The following is a 9,959-nucleotide window of genomic DNA, read 5'->3' as shown; positions in this document are numbered from 1 at the left end:
ATTTGTTAATAATAAGTGTACTCTCATGTTTATCTTCCTTATGTTGTTGCTGCCATGTATGTGTCTAACATGGTATCAGAGCAGGCAATGTCCTGCCCTGCTCAAGTGTGAGACACCTATTTTTGTGGCCTTTGTAAACCAATGCTCTCCTCTTGATTATGCCTTTCTGAGCATTTGTTAGAATAGAGGTTGTTACCTCTATCAGCTCTATCATTCCTTTGTTGTGAGCAGACCTGCCCCTGCGATTGCAAAGAGGAATATTACCAGACCTGTCCCTCTCTACCAATGCAATGCTCTAACACTCTCTATCATTTTAATGCTCCCACTCGGACCTGTTCCTACAAACCAACGGAAGTTGTGCGCTCTTTCTCCATTCCTCATTCAAACGCTACCTCTGCATTTTAGCTGTGCATTAATTCCAAGTCCATACTCCTGGTGCATTTTCTATGATTTTATTTGAAGTCCTAAGAAATGAATTGAAACAGTTCCTGTGAAAGTCATTGAAGCAAAAAATCTATGGTCATGTCACTGGAATATATTAATCACTGGTCATGCTATTTGACTACGTTGGAATGGAGCTCCCGTTGGCAGTGACCCATTTACCATCTTGGAAGAGTTGAAGGTCGGGCACCATGTTATGCAGAAGGAAGGTAAGCGCACTAATGTCGATGTGCGCCTCCACTCGAAGAACAAGTTCTAGTTATGGACAGCAGGGATAGTAATTTATTTTCAATTGCATTTCTATATTTTCACCACTGAGCACACGCTGCATTCTGTCTTCCTCCATGCCCAGATCTAACGAAAGCATGCCCAACATTTTGGTCACGAGTTTCCATATCTCCTGACCATAGGCTTCTGTCACCTTGATGTATTCTTGGGGTGTTTAGGCCAAGTGGTCATGTCTCTGCTGTGTTCAGGCCAGAGTAGGTGGAAATAGTAGTCCTCCCATTCAAGCTGACCGCTGGCATTGTTGGCGAGCTTGGAGCCGTACCCCGCAATCTTCCCCGCTGCGTGGTCGTTCGCGTACTTCTCTTTCTCCTCAACAGGGAGGTCGAAGAACGCCTTCCCCGCTGCCTGAAGTCGCTCTATCAGAGTCTCAGATATGCCGTGGTTCAGCAATTGCATGACTCCCCACTCCCTGCTCGCCTCCGCCACCTGACGCCTGATCTCCTTCTTGATCTCCTCGTCCGCAGAATCCCATCCGGCAACATCTACCACTGGAATCTGCGGGCCTTCGTCTTCAACTTCTCCTTTCAAGTTGAGAACGCACTCGGTAGGCCTCTCCTCCACCGGTCTCACATACTCGGGAGGAATTGCAGCCAGGCCGCTCAATGCAAGGCTCTCCACTTGCGTTGGTGCCATGATAACTAGAAACTAGAATTCATAATTCAAGTATCTTGGACTGGAGGCGTGCAATTTTCACAGAGATGGGGTGGTATAAATAGATTGCACACTGTAACTACCACTCTTTTGTCGAAACTGGGCCGGTGGATGATGTTTCAACAGTTATCATGTATAGGTTGGTGGGGAGCGCATTGAAGGATTGATAATATGTTAGCGACTGTTATGGCTTCATCATCGTGAGTTCAACTCCTGAATGCATTACACCCTTGTCATTCCATTAGTCATATGGAGTAAGTCAATGCCATGAGAAGTTGAAAAGGTATGACAAAATTTTTATTTTATAATATTCAACTACTTGAATGCCACAATATGCCCTGAGGAGAAAGTAGGTCTATAACGATTTTGCAAAAGATTTTTTATCCTCACCATGATGCTAGACCGAGGCCTATGTAACCAAATTTGATACTGACCTATCTCTTGTTTTGAGTCTCATCGTTTGGGAATGCAAAATATACTTTTCCTTGTATATGAATGCAACCATCCATTGTTGTGTGTGGATTTGGAGAATAATTGTAGAGTTAAAATCTTACTTTTGGTCCATTCCTCAAGGAAGAATATAACTTGATTGTTGTAGTTTTCTAGGAGAACAAAGTTTGAGAATACCTTGCAGTGACATTCGTTCATAATCGTAAACAAATTTTAAAGTGTAAGTTTGACATTGGAGAAAATGACTCAAATTACTGAAGTATTAAAATTCTTGAAAACTTTGATGCATTCTACTGATCATGATACAATGAAAATCAACAAGAACACTCTCTGTGATATTAAAACCTATCTGCAGTATACACAAGAAAAGGTAGAATTCTTGGAGCTTGAATCTCAGCTATAGCAAGCAAAATTACAACAATGGAATTGTCATTCTGAACCTGAACCTGTTTCTATTTAGAACAATGAAACAGACTCCCATAAACAGCAAGTCAATAATGTTGCAAATTCAGATTCAGTGCCTAATGCAACAACAGATTTGCATGCAAAAGCAGAAATTCAGCCTGCACTTCCCAAGTCGGTCATCAGACCTTGGGAAGAGCTTGTCCACAACAAGCACAAAACTGGTCTTGGGTATGACAAGGATGTTTCCTTTCATATTCCAGAATACTCCAAACCAATCCAATTTCAAAGTGCTAGATTTCTTCAGGACGATTCATCTTCACCTGCTCCTCATGGTAGTTCACCTTCAGTTGTTCCATATTCTACCCCTCTTCCATAGCAACAACAATAGATTGTGAAATTCCAACACTGTGACCGAGTTTTCCATTTGAAAGATCATTGTTTTGATCTTCATCCATGTAAGCATTGTCATAAAACCAGTCATTCTTCAAACAGATGCTTCAAAAATAAACCTCCTGCAAGAACAAAGATTCATCTTGGATGGATCGCTTCCTGGCAATGGGCATCAACAGCCAAGAAGATATTCTAGTCATATGTCCAAACTTGTTCTAGAGTATTGAACAGTCTTGTAGTTGATTTTTCTCCATCATCTCACCTTGTATCTGATAGGGGGGAAATGATGGTCATCTACAAGCTTCAAAATCACATCAAGCGAGCCTAAGCCACAACCTGCCATACCAGATTTAGAGTTGTAGCCAGAGACAAATTTTCCCCTGAGCATGCCTTCAATTTGTGATGCCTCCTCAAAGAATCGGGGACACTTCCTCTAGCAGAAGACTTCATCTTCTTTCCAGTTTTGGAAGAGTTCCAAGAATTTCATTAAGCATTCTAGAGTTGGTGGTAATACTTAAACAATCACAAGTTGAGACTTCCATTTTCAGGTTGAAGTTCTTCCTTTTATGCAGGGTGAGACCTCCATGTCATGGTTGAAGGTTTCCCTCTTCAAAACATCAGGAGCACTTCCTCTAGCAGAAGACCTGAGCTTCATGCCAGACTTGGAAGAGTTCTGGGAACTGCACTAAGCATTCCAATGTTGGTGATCATCCTTAAACCACCTCCCTTTATACCAACATTTCAGAGAGCACATTCAACCTAGTGCTGCCATGCATTTTTGCACATTTTGTATTACAACTCTCTTCTTGGACTCATACATAACCCTTCGGATTAAGGGGGGGAATGTTGGACACCTAATTCTCTAAGGGTTGGTGTGGAAGCTGAACAACCAAAAAGAGTCCAAGAGACCACTTGAAATATGAATCCAAGGGTCACACTATGTACTATAAATGTATATCATTTGTTAAGAATAAGTGTACTCTCATGTTTATCTTTCCTATGTTGTTGCTGCCATGTGTGTGTCTAACACCTAGTCTTGCAAAAGTCCTGGTATCTTGTGAGGAAATAAATTTTCATGTCATCCCAAGAGTTAATAGTACATCCACCTAGACCCATTAACCACCTCAAATTTGCTCCTTTTAGAGTAGAAGGGAACAATTTTAGTTTTTGAGGGTTGATGGTATAGTCATATCCTCTATAGAGGACATCAAACTTGAATAAGAAGGCATCCAGATCCTCTGTGATCATCCCATGAAAAGTTGGGATGCTTTGCAAGGGAATAGCTTTCATCGGGGCATTGGCCACTTGGTCGACTATGGGGTATTCCAATGTCGAGGTCTGACCTTGAGGTGGTAGATTCGCCATTTGGTCAAAAATGTGCCAATATCCTTTAGGGATTTCAGGGGGTGCTATTTGAGTAAGCAGAGGATTCGCAATCCGAGTTGGTTTTGCAGCACTGCCTAGATCTGGGATCACAGGAGATCCTTGTTCAGACAGTTGAGGTCCTGCCTTAGTAGTTCCACTGGTTTCTCCCTCTCCTTCTCTTAAGTTGCACGATTTTCCCTCTTGTAGAGGATCAGAATGTAAATTTGTTGTAACCTAAAAACTCTATTCAGATCCTCCAATTTGGCTATGAATCTCAGTGTAGGCTACAGATGGTGATCCTGTTGCCTAAGGGATTACAGTAGGGCTTTTTCCAGAGACAGTCTGGAATCCTAATAATGCTTAAGACTCTTCTTTTCTCACAATTTCATCTATAAAAGTTGTTCTCCCAAGGCTCACCGATCCCTTGGGTTTTGTGGATTTAGGTGGGGGGTTTTGATCATTTTTTATCTTTTTATTCCTAGTCATTCATAAAAAAAACTATCCCTTTTTAACCTCTATGCTTTTGCTGAAAAGTAGGCTGATGAGAAAGAACTTTACTTGTTGGTCATGCAGGGTCTTACCTCTCATTTTTAAAACCCAATTCTCTTACAACAAGATAAAAGGAAATCACTTTGAAACACTCTCCCCGCCAGTGGCACCAAAATGTTGGTGCACTAAGATGACTTATTACAAGCAATCTTAATATCTACATTCATTATCAACCCAGTGCAAGTCTTTTTATTTCAAGAGTGTCAACACTATATATGCAGTGAATTCAAAGGTCAATTTATGATGGAATCGTTGCAATTGCTAATGTCTATTTCTCTAAATTCAATCCAATGACTTCTGAAAGGAATTCATAACACACTCTCAAAGCTAATTAATCTATTCTGCAAGCAACTGAAGCAGAATGAAAATAGAAAGAATCACACTTGACAATCTAACTAGTAATGAAACTAACTCATTTAACATGAAGGAAAGCTATGATAATTGAACAAAAAATAACCATATAAACATCTCATGGAAAGCAATCACTCTAGATTTGAAATCTATGATAGTGTTACCTTAGAATGAACAACAATTTGGAATTAACATAACCAATTCAATAAAGAGCATCACGCATATATAATCACACAGCTAAATCTAGAATCTTGACTGAATAGCAAACACAAATTAGAATCATCAATCCTCTTAGTAATCAGAATGATACTAACTTTGCAAACTAACAATAATAAACAGTGAAGAATAAACAGAAATGACTATAACACAATTGAAGCAGTAGATCTTCTATTGACTCGGCCCAAAGTCTCTAGAAGTCCCCGCTGTTAGATCTTCGTAATACAATTATGAATTAAACACAATCTTCTTCGTTAAAATCAATAACAGAGTTACAGATCATGGAGCCGATATAAAGAATGGGAGATCCCCTACATCAGCCCTTGCGGAACACTCATCCAAAACCAAACATCATGTGTGTCTAGAAGATGCTAAAATAATTACTAGAGAGGATAATTATCAAAAGAGGAAAATCACAGAGGCCATCGAAATTATGAAATTTCCTCACAACCTCAACAGGGACAATGGGAGTGAGATTAGTGGAAATTGGCTTCCCCTGATTAGACAAATAAATCCCTCGAAACCTTTAGAAGCGTAGTATCATAGGCTTTCAAAATTAATAAGATTAGTAAAATTAATAAATTAAATTAAAATAATTAAATTACATTAATCAATTAAAATAGTTAAATTTAATTCAAATAAATTAATAAAAAAAATATTAATAATAATAATAATTTTGTTTTAATTAATTAAATTAATTTTAAAAATTAAAATTAAAACTGAAAGTTAAATTAAAATTAACATTTGATAAAATAAGATAGATTAAAAATTAAAAATTAACTAATTAATTGATCAAAATAAAAATTTACTTATTTATCAATTAAACAATTAGGGTTAAACAAAATTATGAATTAAATTAATTAATAAAATTAATTAACTAATTAATTGAATTAGTTAAACAAGAATGTGTATTTATTTATTACTTAGGATTAATTAACTAAAATAAAATAAAGATAATAATAAAAACAATGGATAGAATTATAATTAATTAATTGATTAATTAAAACAATTTATGAATTAATTATATTAATTAAAAGATATTTTTAGATTCTTAGGTTAAATAAAATAAAAATAAGAAAATTAATAGAATCAAGGGAATAAAAAGGATTAATAATCTACATATTAAAATCAATTAAGTAAAACAATTAAAATAAAAATAAAAATTAATTAATTAAACTAAAATTATTATAATATTCATATGTATATATGAGGGTCGGCTTCTTTATATAAAAATTTATCAAGATTTAGGTTTATTTATACTCTGGTCGCATGATTCTTCTCTCAAAGAACTATCAATCATATTCTAAAAATTAGTCCTGATGATGGACCCCCTTTGGGGTTTGAAACGTCGACAGATTGAACATGATACTGTGGATAATCCGGATCATGCTACTCCAAGAAACAACCACAGAAGCTTAAAATCTAACATAGTTACAGCATCATCGAGGTGAAAGTATTATATGTCCAAAAAGAATGGTTACAATCTACAAATTCCTAAACTAGTTTTTCATTTCGTCTTACGACTTTATATAACATTTGGAAAAGTAAATAGATAGAAGCGAAGCCTCAAGACCAGGGGATCCTGAGGATTTTTCAACACTTGATCTGATTTAATCATAAAATAGCATTGGTCCTCCTGGTCTTCCGTTGTCTTCCATGCTCAGGATGTCGTCTTCTTTCCTTTACTGGTTGTTGTTGTTCTGTCGACTTAATAGCAATCGTCCAATCCACATCCCTGCATATAAAGATAGTGAAAGTCAGTTTTTTGTGCCCAAATTTATCTAATTTGTTACTAATCGATTTTAACTAGCGTCTCTTGTTGTTTCCTCTATTTTTATCCATAAAACAAAGACAAACATGTGAATCCAAATGCTTAAGTAGGTTATTTACGAGGAGAAAACATACCTTTTCCTCGGTCCAACAATGTCCATAGCCTACTAAAAGGTAGCACTCGCATTTATGAGTCCAAATAGCATCTGTCGAAACGTGAATATACCCCATTTCATCCTGAATGTAGTTTTGAACCTATCAGGTTTCGCTACTAGAACTTGGTTGTATTCAGAAAATTTGTCTAATAGAGAGAACATCGTTGACCCAAATACCATCTGGAGTATCTACTCCATAGATGGATTGAGATAATTAACTTTATATGAAGCCCAGTTCAGGTTGCGGAAATCAACACATAAGCGTATCTCTTAGGACTTCCTTCTAACATGAACCAAATTTGAGACCCACGTAGAATGACAAAATTTCAATATGATCTAAGCATCCAACAGTTTCAATAGTTCTTTCTAAATAATGGGTTCAAGAGTAGGATAAACTTTTCTTAACTTTTGTTGAAATGGATTTATCCCTTACTTAATGGGCATTACATGTTGGATAATTCGTATATCATAGGTTTTCAAATCATCATATGTCCACGTGAACACATCTCTGTACTATTTAAAAATATGGACAAAGGCTTGTCACTCTTGGGGTGAACAACAAGTACTTATATTCAAATATTTTGAATCGTCCTTTGTACCCAAGTTAACTTGTTCGTGTGACAATGTGGAACTGTGAGTCTTTGCATTGATTGATCCCTTAAAGTGGTTTTGCAATTCATAAATATTTTCTAAAGATACCACACCCTTATGCATGTGTTTCACTTTATGTGCCTGAGATGATTCCTACAAAACCCTTTAGTGCTCATCTTCATCTATTATGGCATCTTTAAATATGTCGGCATTGGCCATAAAATCCAATATTTGTTTGTCATCATTGAATACACGAAAGTTAGTGACATTATCCAATATGGATGCCTTATAAATAATATCAATAGAAAAACCATCTCTAAGTGGTGTAACCTAGCAACAACATTAACTAATGTGTCAGCAGTCACGTTGTGAATCCTAGGACAAAATTAATATTAAAATCTTGAAAGAAAGAAATAAGATGCCATACCTATTTCTGGTAGATTTTAGGATTATGTGACACAAAATTAATAGTATTTCGTACTTGATGTGTGAAAATCTCTCGGTCACCTATTACCTTTAACGCCTCCACTTTAAGCTCTATGGTTTTCTTTTGTCCAAGTATGGGTGCTTCATATTCTGCAATATTGTCCATGCCCTCTGTTATCACCAAAAAATTGATCATCTAGCCTAATTTACTAGATGGATCGAAGTATACCATGTAAAGGCAATTTTTCCCTAGTAAAATTGCTTTCACTGTGAGAAATTACCTAATAAACCACCTTTATTAAGTAATTTATGGTTAAAACCATGAAGAATAATTAAATAAATCATTATTTATTTGATTTTCTTCTAGGAACAATTAATTGAACCACTGTTTTATTATTATTCCTTGTCAAATTTGACCCAATCATGAAAAATAAGCAGATAAATCCTTATTTTTCTTATTTTTCTCTAAGAATAATTAATTAATCACTAATTAATTATTATTCTTTTTTAAAATTGACTAAATCCCTTAGGAATAATTAAGTAAATCCTTATTTGTTTATTATTTCTTAACTAATTCATTGAGACAATAAATAAATCATTTATTTATTTATTAGCTCTAAATAAAAGTTTAAATATTTTTTCCCTCCTAAACAAATATAATAAAATATTCCAAGTGGTCATTCTAAGAATGGGATCAATAATATTTTATTATTATTCATACTTCGAGGATAACTCAATATTTTGTTATAAATAGAAGGATTTTCCATTCATTATTCACTTTTGATTATTTTCATTGTTGCACTCACTGTTGTAACTCTGATTATTTTCTTTGTCACACTGTAGATCACCTAATAATGCAATAGACTAAAGCAAAATACTTGATCTACTTCTACAACCAATTTAGCGGAAGCTTAATCGAACATGAGCAACATCAATAAGAACACATATAACTGATAAGAAGGAATCAGTCACACATAACACAAAAGATATAACCCGGGGAAATCCTCAGCCTAAAACCCCAAATCTATATTATCATACAAGTGGAAATATAGCCAGTATTACAAAAAGAATCAGCTCAAAATCTATCCTGCTCTCTCTGCAATACCTCTGCTGCTCATAGACAGTCAAAGGCCTCTATCTGACCTTTGGTCTGCCCTCCAAGCCTCCTATTTCTTTGCGCAATTTTGATTGGGGTTCAGTGCAGCCACTTGTGTGAATTGGCGTCTTCACACACTCACTAACCTCTGATCCAACTACGCAGTCCTGAAGGAGATAAATCCTCATCATGGGTGAGCTTCCTTTATAGGAAAAATATTCATCCAACTGATAGTACATTGTCCCTTCTCTAATCTCAATTGGGTCTCTGTCTGAACTGACATGCATGACTTATTCATGAGAGAAACTTATGTTATCTGAAGTACAACAATTATATGCTAGCATGCATTAACTAACTAAACTTACTTAATTTAAATAAATTTTTTAAATCAAATATAACTAGACTTGACTCAGTTAACTGAGCCAACTAATTAGAACTCATCCTTATCTCTTTAACTGATGGATAAATTCCTCATTTAGTAGATAAATTGTTGCATGTCCTCACATATACTTCATGTTTGATTTTTCACATCTAATTATCTCATGGAGAATTAATTAATTTATTTTCTAACAGCTATTAAGTTCAAATTCAAATTTTACTTCCTATTTTTAGTACAAGGACTGACTAAAATAGGAGTCCATCCTGAACTTCTAAAAGTAGCAATTCTATTTTTAGCACTTCCATTTTTTAATCCCTGTTGCTCAATCTAGCACTGGTACCCAAAATGCTATTTATAGCAGTGCTATTTTTATCACTTCTATTTTTAGCATTTCTTGTTTCTATTTTCAACACTCCCTCTCAACAAGAAAGGCATT

The 9,959-nt window shown here is 35.5% G+C and overlaps 1 pseudogene; it reads right to left on the bottom strand.

The window, feature by feature from the left end:
* Positions 1-858: 858 nt before the first annotated feature.
* Positions 859-1,362, bottom strand: LOC149186297 (leucoanthocyanidin dioxygenase pseudogene; annotated as a pseudogene).
* Positions 1,363-9,959: the final 8,597 nt, after the last annotated feature.

The sequence above is a fragment of the Pinus tabuliformis genome, chromosome 3_1, assembly GCF_031772625.1.
Source record: "Pinus tabuliformis cultivar Carrire ecotype Pingquan chromosome 3_1, CPIR1, whole genome shotgun sequence".
NCBI classification, from domain to species: domain Eukaryota; kingdom Viridiplantae; phylum Streptophyta; class Pinopsida; order Pinales; family Pinaceae; genus Pinus; species Pinus tabuliformis.
Note: the sequence above shows the minus strand (reverse complement) of the source record. Positions and strands in the feature narration are given on the sequence as shown.